This window comes from Moschus berezovskii, chromosome 8 (genome assembly GCF_049115385.1).
Source record: "Moschus berezovskii isolate FMDL1 chromosome 8, NW_MosBer_1.0, whole genome shotgun sequence".
Classification (NCBI taxonomy): Eukaryota; Metazoa; Chordata; class Mammalia; order Artiodactyla; family Moschidae; genus Moschus; species Moschus berezovskii.
The window spans coordinates 52,413,532-52,437,201 of NC_142467.1; the positions used below are offsets into that span (position 1 = coordinate 52,413,532).

Genomic DNA, 23,670 nt, shown 5'->3' on the forward strand with positions numbered 1-23,670 from the left:
GTCCACATTCTTGCTGTGTGCCTGGGTATTAGAGGGTGGCAGGTATCTGTGGGAAGGAACTCATTTCAGACCTTAAGCTAGTTCCCACCCCCTTTTAATACCAGACAAACAAACTGAAAAGGAGCTGCCCTGTGCTCAGGTGTACTGCATGCTAATCCTGTACTCCTTGGGAGAAGAGAAGTAGTAGGAAATGTTTTCTACAAGTCTTTTCCTGGCAGACAGAGAGCTGAGTCAGACACAATTGATTGAAATTGTGAAAAGGTAGACAGGCAGCTTAACAGAGGGTGGTGCAGGTTTCTTGTTACTTAACCTTTCCCAGGAGCTGGGGAGCAGGATGCTCGCACCACAGTGAGAGTGGATATTTAGAAAGAGTGGGAGGTATCCTGGTGAAGGGGAAATATGCCAACTTGGAAATCCAAGGTCTTGAAGTTGTTGAAAAAGCTACTGAAATGAAGACAGCGAGTACAATAGCCTTGAACTTAGGAAATTGTACCTTTGAATTTCAGTATTAGAACAAACTTTGAAAATCATGCAAATGGATAACATTTTGAAATGTTAATTAATATGCATCTGTTGCCAGAATTTTGCTTCATGCCTCATTTCTTCCCACATTCAATCAGCTAAGCATTCTCCATCATTGCGGTGGAGATGAAGTGACGGAAGAAAGCAGAGAAAGCAAAGGGAGTCGGTCGCTGGTTTGGAGTTTAGGAACCCACACATTATGCCTCAGCTATAGATGCATGAGGTTTTGAAAGAATATATGATATGGTGATGATAAAAATGATAAGAGAAAGTTTACCTTGAAGACAAAAGATGGGTTCCAAAGGCTGAAAACAAAAAAGATAAATGAGACTTAGAAGACAGTTGGACAAAGAATGAGAAGAAATAGCTGGAGAGACCTTAAGAAAAGCACTGAGTCAACATCCAAAAATGACCAGTGTCCATCTGAGCAGGACCATGTATAACCAGGGCCCAGGAATAGAAGCTACAGCCTTCAGAGATGAAGTCTTACATGCTGCCTGTACTGAGGAGCTATGATGAGGGCGTTCTTTGACAGAAGTTAGCATCCAGCACACTGACAATCAAGCACAAGTGAAAGCCATCGATACCCTGGCCCATAAACTTGTTCAATCCCCATCCAGCATACCCTAGAATTGTCAAGTACATTCAAATTCTCCAAAATTTATACTCAGTATGTTGTTTTCAACATGTTTCACTTTTATAAAATGGTTGCATTATTTCACTTTTCTTTTATAGTTTTCTTTTATACTTTTTCTGAACAGTTCTTCAATAGAAGCCAGAGTCCTGAATTGCTCAGTTAGAAGCCCCTGTTTAAAATTCTTCTCAATATCCATTGCCAACATTTGTCTTCTAAATTAAATAATTTTGGTCTTTTGAATCCCTAATAGGGTGAGACTGCATTGTTACCCATAACCACATGACCTAGTTCAGAATCAGTCTTAGCATCCAGTTTTGCATTTCTTTTTTTTAAAATAAATTTAATAAATGGTACAAAGCACAATGCCAAAAACATTAACAGTTAAAATTTTACCAAATGAAAAAAATACTATAGAATACACAGTTGCAAAAAGCTACATTAAGTTATTTTACAACTGCCTCAAGCTGCAAAAAGAAAATCAAATTTACAATCCACCTTTCAGTTTCTTCTGGAGTTACGTTCAGTTTACCTGCCAACATGTTAATGGTGGTACACTGATGGATGCAGTGTATTTTGAGACAAAAAACTCAAATATAAAGAGTTCAGCATTTTCAATGAAATCCTCAAGACAAGTCACCAAGAAGAAATCATTCACTAGCACTGACTCATATTTTCTCAGCTTTTTCTGAGCTCTACCAAAGTTAACATATAAATATTATACAAACTCTGTAACTGGGTTTTTATATGTGCATGACTCCTGTTGAATAATTTTGACCAGATATTTTATTTAATAATACCTGCCAGGGTTTTTGAACATCTTTGTTTGCATGACTACTGGTAAAGAATCCACCTGGAATGCGGGAAACCTGGGTTCAATCCCTGGGTTGAGAAGATCCTCTGGAAAAGGCAAAGGCTACCCACTCCAGTATTCTGGGCTGGAGAATTCCATGGGCTATACAGTCCAGGGGATCGCAAAGAGTCGGACACAACTGAGCAACTTTCACTTTCACTATTATAAAAAAGCATGGAATATGTAGACACATTGTATAAAGCATGTTAAGATATTGTGGCTCACAAAGGAAGAGATCAATAATGCTATTATACTCTTTGGGGGTGACTGAAGAAAACAGAGACCAGTGAATGAACCATGTTTGCTACTGAAGAGACTGAAGTGGCAAACTCACAGAATTATCTATGATCTCTTTTAGCCACATAAGTTCTTACATGGCTGCATCCCAATTCTGCATGAAGACTTTGGAGGCCAGTTTTCCCCAGGGTGATCTCAAAACATTTCTGTCCATTGTGGGAACCAACACTCTAAAGAAGTAAAAATATTCTGCTGCTCCAGAGTAATTTCCACATTTATATTGGAACTTTGCACACCAGCAGAGTGGATCTAAATATAGTATTATCAAGTCTACATCAGCCTCCAGGGGCACTTATATACCAAAGAAATAGATGCTTAGAGGGGTTGGTAGTTTAGAAGAAAAACTCCCCCCAATACATGGACTTACCAGGTGGGAAGGAAGAAAGTCTCCAGGGATTTCTCCTGTAGCTGAAGTCCAAAAAAAGTTTACCCTTTATGATTTTCAGAATAATGATCCCCAGAGATACCTGCATTCTAATCCCTATAATCTGTGAATATGTTGCTTTATATAGCAAAGGAGACTTTGTAGATGTAATTGAGTTTAGAATTTTAAGACAGAAAAATAACCCTGGAATATCCTGAAGGATCCAATGTAATTATAAGGGTCCTTATAATAAGAAGGTAGGAGTGTCCATATAATAAGAAGGTAGGAGTCAGAAAGGGAGCTATGTCAATGGAAGGGGAAGTTGGAGTGATGTAGGGCTGTGAACCAAAAAATGTGAGTATTCTCTATAACCTGAAGAAGGCAAAGAAATGCATTTTCCCCTAGAACCTCCAGAGGGAAGCATCTTGTTAGTAACACAGAATCTTGAGCCTTTCTCTAGATCTACGAAATCAGATTATCTGAATTTGGGCCCAGACTTATCTAATTTTTAACACTATTCAGGCTATGCTATATAGTCAGTCTATACTAGGCCATGCATAGCAGGTTGAAAACCGCTGGATCTAAACTGACAGATCAGTCTCTGAGACCATTATCACATTCAGAAATGTTAATGTCCTTTAGCACATAAACACCAAGTGGTCACTCAGTTTCATAAAAACACTTAAAGGGATTATGATGTCATCACCTCTTTAATAATACAGCTTCCATTTATTGAATATATCCAAAGACTATCAATGTGCTAATATTTTATGCATTATCTCTTTTAATCTTAGAGCAAACTTATAAAACAAGTATTGATGATACAAGTTGTGCATGCTAAGTTGCTCGAGTTGTGTCTGATTCTTTGTGACCCTATGGACTGTAGCCCACCAGGTTCCTCTGTCCATGGGATTCTCCAGGCAAGAATACTGGAGTGGGTTGCCGTGCCCTCCTCCAGGGGATCTTCCCAACCCAGGATTGAACCCTCATCTCTTGATTCTCCTGCATTGGCTGGTGGGTTCTTTACCACTAGCACCACCAGGGAAGCCAACACTGAAAACGATCCAGGAAAGTTAACTGTAACAACATGGAAAGGGTAAACCTATGGCTAACATGTAACTGGAATTGCTGTTCTTAATGCAACCGGGGAGGAGGAGATAGGATCTCAAACCAGTTTGACTCATTCCTACCAAGGTACGGATGTGAGGCTTCCCTTCCATACCATCTTTCCTACAGGTGTTCAGAAGGCCTTCTGTCATCTCAGCAACATCTCAAAATATAAGAAAAGTTGTTTCCATACAGGGAAAGTAGAATAGAGCTGAGCAAAGTTTTGATCCCAAAGAGCTGTAATTCTCAGAGGACAGTGACTAGCACTTTGCTGTGTTTCATTAGGAGGTCTTTACAAAATGTGAAGAGGACCATATAGCATCGATAACTTATGACACTGGTTCAAATGCCTAATGTGATCCCATGATGCATATTAATGATATGACTCTCATCTTGTGATAGATGATGTCTCCCTATTGATAACTGATGGGCCTTAGTGCCAATTCCACAGCACCCCCTCTCATTCCCTTGCGTACTGTGAGCCTCAGACAGGCTGCTGCTGCTGCTGCTGCTGCTAAGTCACTTCAGTCGCGTCCGACTCTGTGCGACCCCATAGACGGCAGCCCACCAGGCTCCGCCGTCCCTGGGATTCTCCAGGCAAGAACACTGAAGTGGGTTGCCATTTCCTTCTCCAATGTGTGAAAGTGAAAAGTGAAAGTGAAGTCACTCAGTCTTGTCCGACTAGTGGCGACCCCATGGACTGTAGTCCACCAGGCTCCTCTGTCCATGGGATTTTCTAGGCAAGAGTACTCCTCTCTCAACACTGTCTTGCTCCACACCTTAACTTCTAGCCCATGGGATTTTTATTTGATATTAGGAGGCAGTGCTATGTGACTCCTACTCTATTTCCAAACCAACTGTTTCAGCATATACTTTCTGTTCTACTTCCTTCCAGACATTCTGGTCTTTGCTACTAAAAGCCAGACTCAAAATTCTTTTTCTCAAAGTACTTTCGCAGCCTTGAGTTCTAAATCCTGATAGTATAAACTGGCAGTGGATGTATGAGTTTCAACAGCATGTAGAAGAGCGGAAAAAAAGAGGGCTCTATATACAATGTTGCAATATACTATTCTCCTCCATAACCATAATTCCCAGGGTCAAGTAGGCAATAAGAGATGAAGCCAGGAATTATACCCATCTCTCTATAATGCCAAAGTCTAAATAACATCTAGTTATTTATTGGACATCTCTAACTAGTGAACTCAAGCCTAAATGCCAGCAAATTCTACCCACAGGTCCTAGATATGGGCTTACGAGACAATTAAAAGTTCCTCCTTTCCCAGGACAATCATTAAGATACCTGAAGATAATTACTTGGGTATCTGAGTCATCGCTGAGCTAAGTTACCACCAAGTTCTTTCTACTCTTCTTTGTACACATAGGGTTGCTTATTTTTTGTCGTCCTGGACCTACTTTTGAATGTGTACAATTTCTTCATGTGTCCCTCCTGACTTGTGACTTTCCTAAATAAGTTGTGTCATCACAACTAGGGAAGTCCAAAGTCAACTACAGAAACTTTTCTGATCTTGTTCCCGACACCACATTCCTAAAGCAAAGGACAAGTGTACCTTGCAGTATGTGTGTAGATTTCTACTTCATTTGTCTGCCAGATATTTACAAGCTCAGGGAAGACAGTTGGGATTAATTTAGGGTATGCCTCAACTTCTCGCTAGAGCCCAAAGAGCACTCACATGACCAGGGCATACAGAAGTTCATAAGGTGAGGAAAAAGGCTTGTGAATGTATAACACAGCAGTAGATTTAGTAATAAAGAGAATGTGAAGTCAGCACAAGGGAGCCTCTATTTCAGAAACCTCAAGTTGGAGGACAGCAAAAGATAAGGTGGGCATGTTTGCAAAATGATACAGTGAAAGGGGCAGGAGTCTGTAGCTGATCTGCCAATGACTTTCTTTGGGACCTTGAACAATCATTTAACACTCTGGATTTTATTTTTCCCATATGCAAAATAATACAGTTAAACTAGAGTGGTTTCTAAAAATATTTGATTATGCGCTTTGATCAGAAAAACATTTCTGCAGATGCACGTGAAATTATGTCTATTTTATTCATTTATAAAGATGTCCATTTCATCATAGGGACTGGATGCAAAAGTAGGAAGTCAAGAGACATATGGAGTAATGGGCAGGTTTGGCTTTAGAGTAAAAAAATGAAGCAGAGAAAAGGTTAACAGAGTTTTGCCAAGAGAACACACTGGTCACAGCAAACACCCTCTTACAACAACACAAATGACAACTCTACACGTGGTCATCACCAGATGGTCAATACTGAAATCAGATTGATTATATTCTTTGCAGCCAAAGATGGAGAAGCTCTATACAGTCAGCAAAAACAAGACTAGGAGCTGACTGTGGCTCAGATCATGGACTCCTTATTGCCAAATTCAGACTTAGATTGAAGAAAGTAAGAAAAAGCACTGGGCCATTCAGATATGACCTAAATCAAATCCCTTATGATTATACAGTGAAAGTGGAAAAAAAATTAAGCGATTATATATGATACAAGAGTGCCTGGATGGAGGTTCATAACATTGTAGAGGAAGCAGTGATAGAAAAACATCCCCAAGAAAAAGGAATGCAAAAAGTCACAATGGTTGTCTGAGGAGGTCTTACAAATAGCTGTGAAAAGAAGAGACTGAAAGGTAAAGGAGAAAAGGAAAGATATACCCATCTGAATGCAGAGTTCCAAAGAATAGCAAGGAGAGACAAGAAAGCCTTCCTAAGTGATCAGTGCAAAGATATAGAGGAAAATAATAGAATGGGAAAGACTAGAGATCTCTTCAAGAAAATTAGAGACACCAAGGGAATATTTTATGCAAATATGGGCACAGTAAAGGACAGAAACGGTATGGACCTAACAGAAGCAGAAGATATTAAGAAGAGGTAGCAAAAATACACAGAAGAACTATACAAAAAAGATCTTCAAGACCCAGATAACCACAATGGTATGATCACTCACCTAAGCCAGATATCCTGGAGTGTGAAGTTACGTGGGCCTTAGGAAACATCACTATGAACGAAGCTAGTAGAGGTGATAGAATTCCAGCTGAGCTATTTCAAATCCTAAAAGATGATTCTGTTAAAGTGCTACACTTAATATGCCAGCATTTTTGGAAAACTCAGCAGTGGCCACAGGACTGGAAAAGGTCAGTTTTCATTCCAAACCCAAAGAAAGGCAATGCCAAAGAATATTCAAACTACCACACAATCGCATTCATCTCACAGGCTAGCAAAGTAATACTCAAAACTCACCAAAAGACTTCAACAGCTCAGCTGGTAAAGAATCTGCCTGCAATGTGGAAGACCTGGGTTTGATCCCTGGGTTGGGAAGATCCTCTGGAGAAGGGAAAGGCTACCCACTCCAGTATTCTAGCCTGGAGAACTCCATGGACAGAAGAGCCTGGCAGGCTGCAGTCCTTGGGGGTCACAAAGAGTAGGACATGACTGAGCGACTTTCACTTTATTTCAGACTTCAACAGTAAGTGAACTGTGAACTTTCAGATGTTCAAGCTGGATTTAGAAAAGGCAGAGGGACCAGAGATCAAATTGCCGACATCCGTTAGAAAAAAACGGGAGAATTCCAGAAAAACATTTACTTCTGCTTCTTTGACTACACTAAAGTCTTTGACTGTGTGGATTACAACAAACTGAACAATTCTTAAAGAGACGGGAATACAAGACCACCTTACCTGCCTCCTGAGAAACCTGTATGCAGGTCAAGAAGCAACAATTAGAACTGGACATGGAACAATGAACTGGTTTCAAACTGGGAAAGGAGTACCACAAGGCTGTATATTGTCACCCTGCTATTTAACTTAAATGCAGAGTACATCATGTGAAATGCCAGGCAAGATGAAACACAAGCTGGGCACAAGATTGTGGGGACAAATATCAATAACCTCAGATATGCAGATGACACCACCCTTAAGGCAGAAAACAAAGAGGAACAAAAGAGCTTCTTGAAGGTCAAAGAGGAGAGTGAAAAAGCCGGCTTAAAACTCACCATTCAAAAGACTAAGATCATGGCATCCGATCCCGTTACTTCACGGCAAATAGATGGATAAACAATAGAAACAGTGACAGACTTAATTTTGTTGGGCTCCAAAATCATTGCAGATGGTGACTGCAGCCATAAAATTAAAAGACACTTTTGCTCCTTGGAAGAAAAGCTATGACAAACCTTGACAGCATTTTAAAAAGCAGAGACCTTTGCCAACAAAGGTCTTAGAGTCAAAGCTATGCTTTTTTCAGTAGTCATGTATGGATATGAAAGTTGGGCTATAAAGAAGGCTGAGTACCAAAGAATTGATGCTTTTGAACTGTGATGTTGGATAAGACTCTGAGAGTCCCTTGGGCTGAAAAGAGATCAAACTAGTCAATCCTAAAGAAAATCAACCCTGAATATTCATTGTAAGGACTGATGATGAAGCTGAAGCTCTAATACTTTGGCCACCTGATATGAAGAGACAACTCTTTAGAAAAGACCCTGATGTTGAGAAAGACTGAAAGCAGGAGAAGGGGATGACAGAGGATGAGATGGTTGGATGGCATCACCGATGAGTTTGAGCAAGCTCCAGGAGATAGTGAAGGACAAGGAAGCTCGGCATGCTGCAGTCCATGGGGCTGCAGAGTCGGATATGACTGAGCAACTGAACAACAGCAAAAAGCCTGCTTTTGTTGTTGTTGTTTAGTCGCTAAATTGTGTCTGACTTTTTTGCAGCCCGCCAGGCTCCTCTGTCCGTGGGATTTCCTAGGCAAGAATACTGGAGTGGGTTGCCATTTCCTTCTCTAGGGGATCTTCCCAACCCAGGGATCAACCCATATCTCCTGCAATGACAAGTGTATTCTTTACTGCTGAGCCAGCTGGGAAGCCCAAAGAATATTTAATCCAAATATACTACATATTATATAATGCACACCACAAAAAGTTTCTAAATAATTAGACTTTTAAAATAGCAGTCAAAATTTAAATATATTTCCTTTGTCCCAGTGAGTCATTATGAGAGTCTAGAATAGGAATTAGTGAACTTTTTTCTATAAAGGACCAAATAGTAAACAGCATCCTATCTCCACTTCAAGAACAGTTCTGCTTATATTTTGTTTACTTTTTCAAAAAGGAAAATATTGCATTTATCAAAGTGTCCCTGGAAGGAAGAAGGGCGGGAGGGATGGAGGGAAGTAGGAAGGAAGAAAAGGAAGTATCACGTGTTTTTCTAGCAAATGAAATTCTATTACATTTATCTAAAATGGTACTAAATCATCAGCAACACTGGGACTATACCTCAGTTAACCTTAAAATCTAAACATTTAATATTATGCTATATTTTCATTCTTTAAGATTTTCCTGTTTTGTTATGAAGATTCTTTTCTGAAAATGGAAATTGCATTAAAGGAAAGAGACCATGACTGTTCTACACTTGGGCCTAAAGAAGCAGAAGCAGTATCTTTTAGCACCCTCTTGTGTCTATTATTAAAATCACTGCAGATGCTGACTGCAGCCATGAAATTAAGACACTCACTCCTTGGAAGGAAAGTTATGACCAACCTAGACAGCGTATTAAAAAGCAGAGACATCACGTTGCCAACAAAGGTCTATCTCGTCAAGGCTATGGTTTTTCCAGTGGTTATGTATGGATGAGAGGGTTGGACTGTGAAGAAAGCTGATCGCCAAAGAATTGATGCTTTTGAACTGTGGTGTTGGAGAAGACTCTTGAGAGTCCCTTGGACTGCAAGGAGATCCAACCAGTCCATTCTAAAGGAGATCAGTCCTGGGTGTTCATTGGAAGGACTGATGCTAAAGCTGAAACTCCAATACTTTGGCCACCTCATGAGAAGAGTTGACTCACTGGAAAAGACTCTGATGCTGGGAAGGACTGGGTGCAGGAGGAGAAGGGGACGACAGAGAATGAGATGGCTGGATGGCATCACCGACTCGATGTACATGAGTTTGAGTGAACTCCGGGAGCTGGTGATGGACAGGGAGGCCTGGTGTGCTGTGATTCATGGGGTCATAAAGAGTCTGACACAACTGAGTGACTGAACTGTGCTATTATTAGTGATAACAGCAAACCTGCTAAGTATTGTTGTTATTCAGTCCTAAGTCAAAATCCCATGGGCTGTAGCCCACCAGGCTCCTGTGTCCATGGGATTCTCCAGGCAAGAATACTGGAGTGGGTTGCCATTTCCTTCTCCAGGGGATCTTCCTTACCCAGGGATCAAATCTGTATCTCCTTCATTGGCAAGTGGATTCTTTACCAGGGAAGGCTCTGCTAAGTATTTAGGGATATCCAACAAAGTGGCAACCCACTCCAGTACTCTTGCCTGGAAAATCCCATGGACGGAGGAGCCTGGTAGGCTGCAGTCCATGGGATCGCTAGGAGTTGGACATGACTGAGCAACTTCACTTTCACTTTCACGCATGGGAGAAGGACATGGCAACCCACTCTGGTGTTCTTGCCTGGAGAATCCCAGGGATGCGGGAGCCTGGTGGGCTGCCGTCTCTGGGGTCACACAGAGTTGGACACGACTGAAGTGATGTAGCAACAGCAGCAACAAAGTCTAAGGCATCAGCCTAAGGCATACAACTTTTATGTATCAAAAATGTAAAAAATTAATAAACTAACACCTCAATTTGGCTTCCCTGGTAGTTCAACTGGTAAAGAATCTGCTTATAATGCAGAAGACCTCGGTTTGATTCCTGGGTTGGGAAGATCCACTGGAGAAGGGATAGGCTACCCACTCCAGTATTCTGGTCTGGATAATTCCATTTACCCCATAAATCCATGGGGTCACAAAGAGTTGACACGACTGAGTGAGTTTCACTTTCACTTTCAAAACCTCAATTAAATGGAGTATGGTTTTTCCAGTAGTCATGTATGGATGTGAGAGTTGGACCATAAAAAAAATTGAGCACCAAAGAATCAATGCTTTTGAACTGTAGTGTTGGAGAAGGCTCTTCAGGGTTCCTTGGACTGCAAGGAGATCAAACCAGTCAATCCTAAAGGAAATCAGTCCTGAATATTCATGGAAGATTGATGCTAAAGCTGAAGCTCGAATATTTTGGCCACTTGATGGGAAGAACTGACTCATTGGAAAAGACCCTGATGCTGGGAAAGATTGAAGGCAGGAGGAGAAGAGGATGACAGAGGGTGAGATGGTTGGATGGCATCACCGACTCAATGGACATTAGTTTGAGTGAACTCCAGGAGTTGGTGAAGGACAGGGAGGCCTGGCGTGCTGTGATTCATGGGGTCGCAAAGAGTCGGTCACGACTGAGCGACTGAACTGAACTGAACAGGAATTTAGAGAAGACGCCCAATAACTCCAGGGCTGGTGAGAAACAAGTGCAGTACCCATACTGAGCCCACCATTACTCATGGCTTTTCTCCCTGATCCCGGAGTTTAAAGGATGTCTCTCTTGGATCAAAGCTTTCCCCTGCTTTTTGCATTTTGAAGTTCTCTAGGTTCTTTTTTAGATCTATTTTCAGGTTTCATTTTTTCTAGGTAACGCCCTCTTCTATATGGAAGTGGTCATGGCATTTCGATCTGATTTGAAACCAGATTGTTCCAGTTGGACTGGTTTGGCCTTTGAACCGGGTTTTTTTTTTTTTTTTTGGCTGTTCTATGGAGACTGAGCTGAGAAGCCTTGAGCTAGGTCCCTCTAGGACCAGACTGTTACTCAGAAATGGTTAGTAGTAGGCCTACAGGTTGTGAGATACTTGAACTTTTTGAGCTGTAAGCTGTCTAGGTGTTTTGAAAATTATTTTGTTGACCTAGAGAAAAACTTCTGAGAATCAGACCCCAGTTGTCTAAGTATTTTGTAGGCACTCTCTCTTCAGGGATTTGAACTGATTTTATGTTTAAAAACCAGTCTTCCTCATGTATGTTTCTAACTAAATGGACCAACCTAACCAAAGGCAATTTAGAATATCAGTGGCCATTAAGAGGAACTTTAAAATACCCAAACTTGCTTTTCTTTTTTTAAAAATGTATTTATTTATTTGGCTGTGCTAGGTCTTATCTACAGTCACAGAATTTTCGATCTTCATGTGGCATGTGAGATCTAGTGCCCTGACCAGGGATCAGAACCCAGATCCCTTACGTTGAGCGTGCAGAGTGTTAGCCACTGGACCACTAGGGAAACTCCCAAACTTAATTTTCTTAAAACTGAATTGGACTAACATAGCTCTAAAATTTCTCAAACTAAATAGAATGTCTATTTCGATGTGTATATTTTGAGGATTCCAACATTATCAGGAGCCTAAAATTGCCTCTCTCTGCAAAATAAGATTTTAAGATTAACTGATGCAAAGAAAGGATTAAAGAAAGTGAAAACGGATCCAAGAGCTACTGGCGCCTCCTCCTTGGCTCCTTCACCCCGGTTCCGCCTCCAGTGCCAGCGTCTCTGTCGGCCTCCACTCCTTGTGCCAAACCCTGCCTCCTTTCTGAGGATGGGTCCCACCCTCCTCCTTTCCTCCTATGCCGCCGACACCTGTGTACCCGCAGTTCCCCCATACTAATTCTCTCACTGCTGCTGCTGCTAAGTCACTTCAGTGGTGTCCGACTCTGTGTGACCCCATAGACGGAAGCCCACCAGGCTCCCCCGTCCCTGGGATTCTCCAGGCAAGAACACTGGAGTGGGTTGCCATTTCCTTCTCCAATGTGTGAAAGTGAAAAGTGAAAATGAAGTCGCTCAGTCGTGTCCGACCCTTAGCGACCCCACGGACTGCAGCCTACCAGGCTCCTCCGTCCATGGGATTTTCTAGGCAAGAGCACTGGAGTGGCTTGCCATTGCCTTCTCCAAATTCTCTCACTAAACTTCCCTTCTTCTCAGAAACATGCCTCACTCCCTTTTCCACTGAACTTGTCAGAATATATTGCTTTAAAATTAAGCTTTCTGAGATCTGAATAGACCTTTCCCCAAAGAAGACACACAGATGGCCAACAGGCACATGAAAAGACGTAGAACATCACTAGTTATTAGAGAAGTGCAAATCAAAACTACAATGAGATATCATCACACACTGGTCAGAATGGCTATCGTCAAAAAATCCACAAACAACAAATGCCGGAGAGGGTGTGGAGAGAAGGGAATACCCCTGTACTGTTCGTGAGAATGTAAATTGGAATAGCCACTATGGAGAACAGCATGGAGGTTTCTTAAAAAATAAAAATAGAGCTGCCATGTGATCCTGCAATCCCACCCCTGGGCATATATCTGGAGAAAACCATGATCTAAAAGGATACATGCACCCCATGTTCACTGCAGCACTGTTACAATAGCCAAGAGATGGAAGCATCCTAAATGTCCATCAACAGATGGATAAAGAAGATATGTTACATATATATAATGGAATATTACTCAGCTGTTTAAAAGAATGAAATAATGCCGTTTGTAGTAACGTGGATGGACCTAGACAGTGTCACACGAGTGCAGTAAGTCAGACAGAGAAGGAGAAATATCATATGACATTCCTCATATGTGCCATCCAAAAGGAAATGACACAAATGAACTTACAAAACAGAAAGAGACTCACAAAGTTAGAAAACAAACTTATGGTTGCTGGGAGGAAGGGATAGTTAGGGACTTTGGGAAGGTCATGTATACACTGCTATATTTAAAATAGATAACCAACAAAGATCTGTTGTACAGCACATGAAACTCAGCTCAATGTTATGTGGCAACCTGGATGGGGGAGGAATTTGTGGGAAGATGGATACATGTATATGTATGACTAAGTTTCCTCACTGTTCACCTGAAACTACCATAGCATCGTTAATCGACTATACCCCAATACAAAATAAAAAAGTTTTAAAAAATTAAACTTTCCGAGAATCCAGAGGCTAACACTTAATTTCTCATATTCCCTAGACTGAATCTAAACTCTGAGCCACAGTCAAAGATTTTCCCAAAGTAACTGAAGATTCTCACAGATTTGCAGAGGAATTTAACACAGTCATTCAAACCTATCCACCTGGTATTTCTGTCTTATGTCAGCTAGTTCATATGCTTGTCGATGAAGGCCAGCCCAGCACAGGATGAAACTGGGAACATTCTGAAAGGTCTCTAAGATGACAACTGGGAGACCAGACCACTAGCTTATTACAAGATTAGGCTCAGGCTATCACTGGGTGATTTTATCCAATAACTTTTAGGGTTTTTCCCAAAGTCTATTGATTGAAACAAAGTTGAGGTTTGCACATAAAAGTCTGATTAATCTTGTCGTGACTATTACAATCAACTTCAGATTATTTTTAAAGAAAAATTTGGTGTTCCTTCAGATGTCGATTCCACCTAGGTAGCTCTTAACATTATGTTAAAATGGGTTATTATGGGATGAACCAGGACCTTACCCTTCTAGGAAAAACAACTAGGATGGAAAGAGAAATTATGTTCATTCCAGATTTAATTAATCTGCAAATCAGCTCTCTCATATGGAGAGCTCACCTCAAAGGAAGACAGCTAAAATTCTCTTTTTTAAAAGGATTTTTTAAATTGAAATATAGCTCATTTATAATATTGTGTCAGTTTCTTGTGTAAAGTTATTAGGTTATACATATATACTTTTTCACTATAGGTTATTAGAAAATATTAAACATAGTTCCCCATGCTAAACAGTTGGACTTTGTTTATTTTATATAGTGTAGTTTATATCTATTAATTCAAAACTCCTAATTTATCCACCTCCTTTCCCCTTTGGTAACTGTAAATTTGTTCTCTATGTCTGTGGGTCTGCTTCTATTTTGTAAATAAGTCATTTGTATCACAATTTGGATTTCACTTATCATAATATGGATAATGATATCATATGGTACTCCCCTTTTTCTGACTTCACATAATATGATAATCTCTAAGTTCATCCTTGTTGCTGCAAATGGCATTGTCTCATTATTTTTTATGGCTGAGTAGTATTCATATATATATATTATATAGGAATATATATATACATACACACACACACCACATTTTATGCATTTATCAGTACAGATACAATTCTTAATCTTCAATTTCAGCATCTTTATCTATGGCTACTTCAGCCCAGCAGGTTGATTTATATGTTCTTACAAAGATTCCCATAAGAAGGAAAAGGCAACTCCTTCCAGTATTCTTGCCTGAGAAATCCCATGGACAGAGGAACTTGGCGGGCTACAGTCCATGGAGTTGTGAAAGAGTCAGACACAATTTAGCAACTAAGCAACAACATGGGCTTTCACTTTAATTAAGGGCAAAATTATCAATATTTTAGATAGTACATATGCTTTTGGAGCAGCTCATGGTTTTTGAATATTGTGGAAACACTTTTTCTTCCTAATTTTCAACAGAAATAAAATTTTAAATGGCCTCGATGTTCAAGAATTATTAGATAAAATATTTTAACCTGCTGCTTTTGCCATTATGAAGATTCCAAGGCGTTCTAAACTTGAGTCTCTGGAAGCTAAAGGAAATCACCTAGTTGATTTTTCTGCAAAGAATGCTGCCCTTAAAGGGACCAATAGCAGCCAAACTTCTGCTTGGTATAAACACTATTTTCCCTAGATGATAACTTAGAAAAAATGGCTAGAGAAGCCCAAAAGTTGACCTCAGAAAAGAAATAACCAAGACTGGAAGTCAACAACTTTTGGTTTGATAAAAAGAAAAAGCTCTGGTTTGGACCAAATGATGATTCAGTCCTGCTGGAGACTGAAATTACCAGTCCTCCCCACTCTACATGCATTAAACCATTGGTCTACTGACAAAACAATAGCATTCATGAATCAGTATTGGTAGGGAAGCTGAACAAAGCTGCGAAAAGTGCCTTCCTCACTTGTCCCACTTGTCTAAAATACAGCCCAAGGAAGCATGTTAGTGCTACTTGCTGTCATGCTAACCTGCCTAATGGACCTTTCACGGTCTGGCAAATGGATTTCATACATCTTCCCCCATCTTATGGATACAAGTATGTTTTAGTCATGGTCTATATGCTTTCATACTGGACTGAAGCCTTCCCTTACAAATAGATTACTGCCTCTTCTGTGGTTAAAATCCTCTTAGAAAAGATTACCCCTACCTAATGAAATCCTCTTCAACTTTATAGTGTTCAAGAAACCCATTTTACTGATCAGGCATTCAACAAGTCTACATCATTTGACTGGTTTTATACTTCCACTATGGTTAATACCCTCAAATCCTCTGGCTTAGTTGAACAAACTAATGTCATTATTAAGACTCAGCTGGTAAAATTTGTAAAGACACTTCAAATACCTTGACCTAAACCATTGCCACTGGTCCTTTTAAATCTTAGATCCACCTCTTTGAAATTCATGAGCTCTCACCCTTTGAGACAGTCATAGGACATGCAATGCAATTGTCCCTGCCTTTTGTGACCCACGATGATAAAAGGAAAGATACTCTACTATTCAGTTCAGTTTCAGTTCAGTCGCTCAGTCATGTCCAACTCTTTGAGACACCATGACTCTACTATTACTAAGGTCTAATTGCTTCTATTAGAAATAATCACGATCTGGTGGAACAGTCTTTTCACAATATACTCTCAGGAGGTAAAGACCTTAAATATCACACCTTTCAACGTGGAGATTTCATCTATTGGAGAAGACACTTTCAGAAAGACTACTCTCTTCAGCCTCGCTGGAAAGGACCTTGTCAAGTCGTGCTAACAACCCTCGTGCCTCCAAATTCAAGAGAATAGACTCTTGAATTCACACCTTATGAAAGCACTGAAGTCTGACTAGACTTGCATGTCATCTGGTGACCTGAAAGTAAAGATGTCCTTGAATTAAAGCAGACCACATTTGGTGAGACCACCTTCCCAGGTTATTCAGAACAGAACTGTTGGAAGTTTGTTACCAAACCTCTGATGATGGCATAATGCTTCAGATGATCTCCAATATCTATGACTTGATAACTTATGGACTTGAGATAGAAAGTCCCCGAGAGTTCTTCCTCCTACCCCTACTTGTCACTTGAACGTGACCTCAACAGGTTTCCAATCTGTACACCAACATGAGACACCATGCCTCAGAAAGGTCCTTCCAGGCCTGAAAGAGAAAAAGCGACTGAAAGTGGAAAAGCTGATTTGATCAGTGATGCTTCAGAGAATGATCTTGATCAAAAGGAGAAAAAGTGAGAAAAAAAATTAATAAACAAAAATATCAATTAAATAGGAGACCAGAAGGGGGAGCTCCCTTCTGCTCTTAAAAAGAACCCAATAGGAAGGACCTTTTTCCTGGCAAGGACTCAGCCAATGAAAAGCCATGGGCTTTTTTGTTTAGGATAGGCCTCCCAACTTATTTCTTTAAAAGAATTCTTTTTCCCTTTCTCTTCAAGGGCTTGCAGTGGCTCTGGCTACAAACTCTAAAGACCAAGTCTTTCTGATCCCAAATAAACCCATTTTTTGCTGGAGAAATAGCTGGAGGTCTATTTATTTTAGGTCAACAAAGGATACTATTAAGAAAATGAAAAGATACATAACAAATGAGAGAAAATAATTTGCAAATCATACAGTCTATTCATGTATTGTGATGCTTACATTCTAAGAGTCACTAGTGAAGTGTGAAAGTCACTCAGTTTTGTCCAACTCTTTGGAACCTCATGGACTGCACAGAATTCTGCCTGGAGTTCTCCAGGCCAGAATACTGAAGTGGGTAGCCTTTCCCTTCTCCAGAGGATCTTCCCGACCCAGGGATCAAACCCAGATCTCCCACATTGCAGGTGGAATATTTTACCAACTGAGCCATGAGGGAAGCCCAAGAATACTGGAGTGGGTAGCCTATCCCTTCTCCAAAGGATCTTCCCGACCCAGGAATCGAAGCGGGGTCTCCTGCATTGCAGGCGGATTCTTTACCAACTGAGCTATCAGGGAAGCCCCTAAAAGCCACTACAAACAATGAATTAGCAAAAATGAAATATTGCTCCTAGATATAGACAGATAGATGGAGATATATATATATACACACACACACAAGTTTTATGTAGCGAGAAGAGACATATGCAGAGAACAGTGATCCCCTCTCTACATACACACATATATTTGATGTATGTGAATCCTTTCTCTATTTTTTTAACAAGAGAAAACAAAGTTCATAAGAGTTTAGTAACTTGCCTAAGGTAAATTGCAGAGCTGGGAATCAACTGATAAGGGACTTTTATCAGAATATATTAAGAACTGTTATAACTCAACAAGAAAAAGATAAACACAATTTTTAAAGTAAAGTTATGGACTTAAAAACACATTTCTCCAAAGAAGATATACAAATGGCCAACAAGAACATTATAAAGGAGATCCACATTATTAGTTATAGGGAAATAAGAATCACAGCTTTAAGGAGGTACCTTTCTACACCAACTAGAGTGGCTATAATTTTTTTAAAGAAGAAAGTTAATAAGTTTTGGCAAGGATGTAGAAAATTGGAATCTTCACACATTGCTGACAGGAGTATAAAATGGTGCAGCCACTGCGAAAAACAAAATTACCATGTGGCCCAGCAATTCCACTCCTAGAATAGATGGAAGAGAATTAAAAATAAGCATTCAAACAAAAGCTGCAGCACTATTCACAATAGCCAAAATGTGGAAACAACCCAAATGCCCATCAATAAATAAGTGGAGAAACCAAAGTGAGATATCTATACAAAGGAAATTATTCAGCCATATAAAGGAATGGTATGCTGATCCATGCTACAACATGGATGAATCTTGAAAACCTTTGCTACGTGAAAGTAGATAGATACAAAAGGTCATTATTGTATTATTCCATTTATTTGAAATATTCAGAATGGGTCCATCCATAGAGACAAACACCAGATTAGTGACTGCCAGGGCCAAGAGTCATGAAGTTGAAGAGTGACCACTTAATGGGTAAAAGGTTTCTTTGGGGGTGATGAAAATACTTTGGAAATAAATAGAGGTGATGGTTTCACTCTGTAAGTACTAAGTGCCATTAAACTGTACAGTTTTAAATGGTTAACTTTATATTACATGAACTTTACCACAGTAAAAAAAATAAAAATTAAAAATCAACCACCAAAATGTTGGAATTGAAACCAAAAGAAAAATTCCTTCTTTTTCTTAATATTTTAGCATCTGTAACATGTCAGCTCAGAAACAATCAAATGGATACCTACTTCTTGCCAAGTGGACAGAGGAACTGAGAGAAACCTGTTCGAGAGAGAAGTAAAGAAGAAAGAAGTATGATCTATAAGCAGGAGCGTAAATTCAGGATGGAGAGAGAGACAGATGATATTTCAGATCCTAGTTTCAGTTCTTTCTTCTGCCTGTGGACTTCTTGAGACATCTTCTGACCCATATGATTAACTTTTTTTTTCCTTCAGTTTTTATTCTACCACTTGTAATCAAAAGTGTCCTATCTGATGCACAAATTCAGCTGAAGGATTATTTTTGCCATGAATCCTCCTGTGAGCCAGAGAAATTACTTCATTTTGAAATTTCCTACAGAAATGCTGACTCTTAAGATTTGAAAATACCTTAATGGTTCTTTTTTAGTGAGCCACACCCCCTGCAGTACCTCTTCCAGTTATCAGAAGACTCTGCTTAAGAAAGTCAACTCAGGAAGAGTAGTTACTATCTCCAGGAAGATTGTCCCATATTTGGGTAATTTTGACTGTTAGAAAATTATTCTGTGTAAATGGTCAGAAATTTGTTCACCCAAAATAACATAACATTTGGAATCATCTGAGAAAAAAAAAGACAAGGGACGCCTTTTCTTATGACAACTATGTAGCAATTTGAAAACAAAGACAATACCTTTACCCTACTCCTTCCTCCTCTTTCCTGTGTGTGTAACACACACCCACACCCAAGCACAGAGTCTTCTCTCTGTGTATATTATTTCCTTGCCTACCCCTATCACAATATCTTGGAACAGCTAAGATGACATGTTGTGACATCAGACTTGGATTTGATTTCAACTCTTCCTTTCGTGTAACTCTGGACATACTCAGACTCCCATTTCCCTCATCTGTGAAATGAGCATAAAGTATATTCAATACAAAGGGTTGTTGTGAAGAGTAGATGAAACAGTTCAGCATCTGCCACAAGTAGACATTCAGTAAAAGCTATTATCATCATCATCTTAGTGATAATATTATTAATACTTGCTATTCTGATTGCTCTTATCTGGCAATCTAGCTTTATTTGATAATGTCTTCAAACTGTGATATACAAGACATCCTTTTTGTAGTTCTGCGATTACTATAAAACCAGGTACCATAGGATTGGTAGAATATCTGCTTTTATAGAGTAAACTGACACAAAGGTTAAGTAGCTTGCCCATGTCACCCAGTTGATATTGATACATGGCAGAGTAAGACCTTGAATCCAAGAGTTTTGGCCCAGAACATCAGTTACACTAGCATAGCTCATTATTTATCCATAAGGTAATGCTCAGCAATACAGCATGGTTTCTTTGGCTATGCTCTCTCAAGGAAAGGACAAGCAATTCAAAATGAGGCCCAATGGTGAGAAGTCAGTATTTTCAAAGGCAATTTTCCTCCAAGTGTAAGACTTTCAGTAAGTTTTTAAGGGCAATAAGTCATGAGGCTATAATGTATAAGGTGACTATAAATAATAATATTGTATTGTATATTTGAAAATTACTAAAAGAGAAAAGTAAAATAAATAAGAGATTAGATAGGTGGTTTGGTCACTAATACAAATTTAGGGCACAAGAGAAGCACTTATATGCTTGAAGAAAGTGTGAAGGAAAAGCTTTCGAGTGATAACCAGAAAATAAGCAACCTCTTGCAGCTAATTACCCTATGTCTGTTCTACCACAAATTTCACATGTCCATAGCTGCACTGTTAATTCAGTCATTCCCTTGGAGAGATCGAAACAAACTATAATAAATTCAAACTATGTATGTATTAATCCATGTGTTCATTATCTTTTACCCTTCCCTATTGTATTAAAGAAAATTTCGCATTATTCTGATTTTTTCACTACACTTCAATCACTCACCAACTTTAAAAGAGGTATTCAGCATGCCCCAGTTCTGCTTCTGAATTATTTTTTGACATAGAATTGACAAACGAAAAGAGAGACAAATGGAGAAGTGAAGAGAGAAAGGCAAATGTTCACTCAATTAAGAGCATAAAATATAAAGGCTAAAGGATAAGATTAAAGAAGAAAGACGAAGGGTTACTAAAGCTTAGTTTTGTTTTGCATTTTTATCAAAATGAGCTCATGGAATTGAAGTGCCTGCAGCATGTGAGAGAGGTGAAGACTGAGAGGAACAGGGACAGGGCAGGTCTGTAGGGGGACTGAGTGTGAATTACAGCCCTGTTGATGTTTGCCAAGAGATTCAAATAAAGATCGAACACTTTTCATTACTTCTGGATATTGAACTTGGTTTCTTTGAAGACAAATGCATGAAAAACTTCAGCCTGCTGGAGTCCTCGGGTTTATTCTGGCTAGAGCAAAACTTGTCAGTAGTTGTCCACATGCACCCATCTTGCTGGAAGGCCCAATTCTAATCCCATTTGCTACTTTCTGCCCCAAAACAGAACTGGTCACAGCAATCATTTTCAAAACACTGATAAACTGGCATGAAGCAAATTATGCTTCCTGGCCACTTTGATGTAATATAAACAGAAATCTCTTATACACATGCTGCTATTTACAGCTTCATTTTTCATCTCATTTGAATTTCATAACATTCCTGGAAAGCAAGCAAGGGTCATGACCACTATTTTACCAAATAAAGGAAAGGAGGGCCATAGATGTTGCATGGCTTTCACAAGGTCACATCATCCATGCGCAGCAAAACTGGATTTTAATTTTGATTTCTGACTACAAGTCTACAGAGTTCCATGGGACTTGTCACCATACTTCTTCACTGTGTAATGGAGACCACTGAGTATGCAGAGGCAAAAACACTTGGCTTCGAGCTTGGATAATTTGGTTCCGGTCCCTACATTTCTGTAACTGTGGATAAGTCATTTTTCCACTCTGGGCCTATGTTTATGAACTTCTTCACTCAGTTGTATTTTAGAACTCCAATATTCTACATTAGTGATGAAAATAGCTATTTTCACTGAACGCTTATAGAAGGCAGACCCTAATAACAGGTTCATGGATTCATTTTCCATTTAATCTTTATAACCTTCCAAGGTTTCAGAGAGGTTAAAGTAACTTTCCCAAACTGGTAGCAGGATCAGGATTTGAACAGAGACATCTGACAGGTTCCTTTATCATGATACAATATAGGTTCAAGATCTCTTGCTGAATTATCAAAATATGTGAGTGATTATGAAAGAGACAGACCACTGTAAATTTGTAGTTGGCAGTCTTACTAAGGGAAGTTTAAGGTTCAAGGCTTGTCTTGCATACCATAAGATAGGTAGATCTCTGCACCTGCTGCCAGCATCTTAAATGTTCATAGCGAAGACTTGAAGAGGGTTCAGTCATGTATCTAGTCCCAGTGGTCTTAAGAACTTGTTACCCTTTCGAGTCTGTGGCTTGCAAGTGGCTCCTGCCTGCTATGGGACTGGTGGGCAAAACAGATATTCCAAGGGCAGGGGAGAAGATGAGGAGCCTTCAATTGCCTGGGTCCACCCCTCAGGTCAACCAGCAGTCGTGTCATCTGGATGATCTCTTCCCCCAGGTTTGGATCTGGGTTTGCCTTCCTCTGAATCTGTATTCTTAAAAACTACATGGCACTGCCTACATAAGCGGGACTTTAGTCTGGTTCTTAGACCTGAGCCTCTGTTTCAAATCTAGACGTGCAGAAGAATTTCTTTGAATATGGCCAGAATTTCCTTCTCCGTGACCTCACGACCCTTTTCTCCATGCCCACTACCTATCATTGCTGAATCTCCTGTCAAAATTGCTGGTGCATTACTATCTACTTTCCTTTTCACTGCACTAAACCAGGATCCACTAGCTTATACAGTTTCTACTTATCAGTTTACAGGAAAGGAAACTTTAGGAATTTGATAAGGAATCATTTTCTTCACATTAAAGGCTTGGGAACTTAGGCAGGAGGGTGTAGGAGGGTGGATAACATCAAAATACCTGTTGACACAAGCTTTGGCCTTTGTTCTGGATTGTGGCCATATTTTTGAAAGTCAGAGCCAAGCAAGTGGGACAGGTTTGGGCACTTAATCTATGTCAGTAGGCCCTCTTCAAGCCAAATGTAGGACTCCCCAGATCCTGACACTGGGAGAGGAAGCCCACCTTTCACTGGGGAAAACACCACCTCTAAGTCAAACAAGAAGAGCACTAGAGTTTGCCTCTGAATTTCATGGCATGAACACATGGTTCTCTCCTCACCCACAGGCAAGTGGACATTTCCCACACAGCTCAGATGTAATCCTAGTATTCAGATCATGACAGAGTCACCAGGCTGATCCCACACCTTCTGACAGAGGCAGAAACTGAGGGCTAAAGACTTGCTCAATGCCAGATGACTCCCACCAATGGTGCTCCTGATTTGGGAGAATGGCATTGAAACATATATTTTATCATATCTAAATCCCCTGCTCTTTTATTAAATTTTGATGCCTCCATTTGGGAAACCTGATACCCACTGGGAGTTGTCCTGACCAGCAACTGATGGGGACTCTTAGAAAAATCCTCCTTCCTGCTTGACTTTTCTAAGATAGACCCACAGACTTTAATATTTACAAATGGCCTTAAAGAACCAGTCTGACAACTCTCCAAATTATTGTGACAGGAAGAGAGAGAGAGAAAAGTAAAGGAGGAAGGAAAGAAAGAGAGAGATGGGGCCAGGAAGGAAAGGAAGGAAGGAGAGAAGGAAAGAAAGGAAGGAAGGAGGAAAGAAACAGGGCTTTGTCAATAAGTGACAGAAATGCCAGATTATTCCAAGTTGAAGAAGTGTTTTACTTTGAACTTCTTGAAGCC

General features: G+C 39.9%; 1 pseudogene; it reads right to left on the reverse strand.

Annotated features, from left to right (window-relative positions):
• Positions 1–1,235: 1,235 nt before the first annotated feature.
• Positions 1,236–21,250, reverse strand: LOC129558952 (eukaryotic translation initiation factor 3 subunit E-like; annotated as a pseudogene).
• Between the last annotated feature and the right edge of the window lie 2,420 nt (positions 21,251–23,670).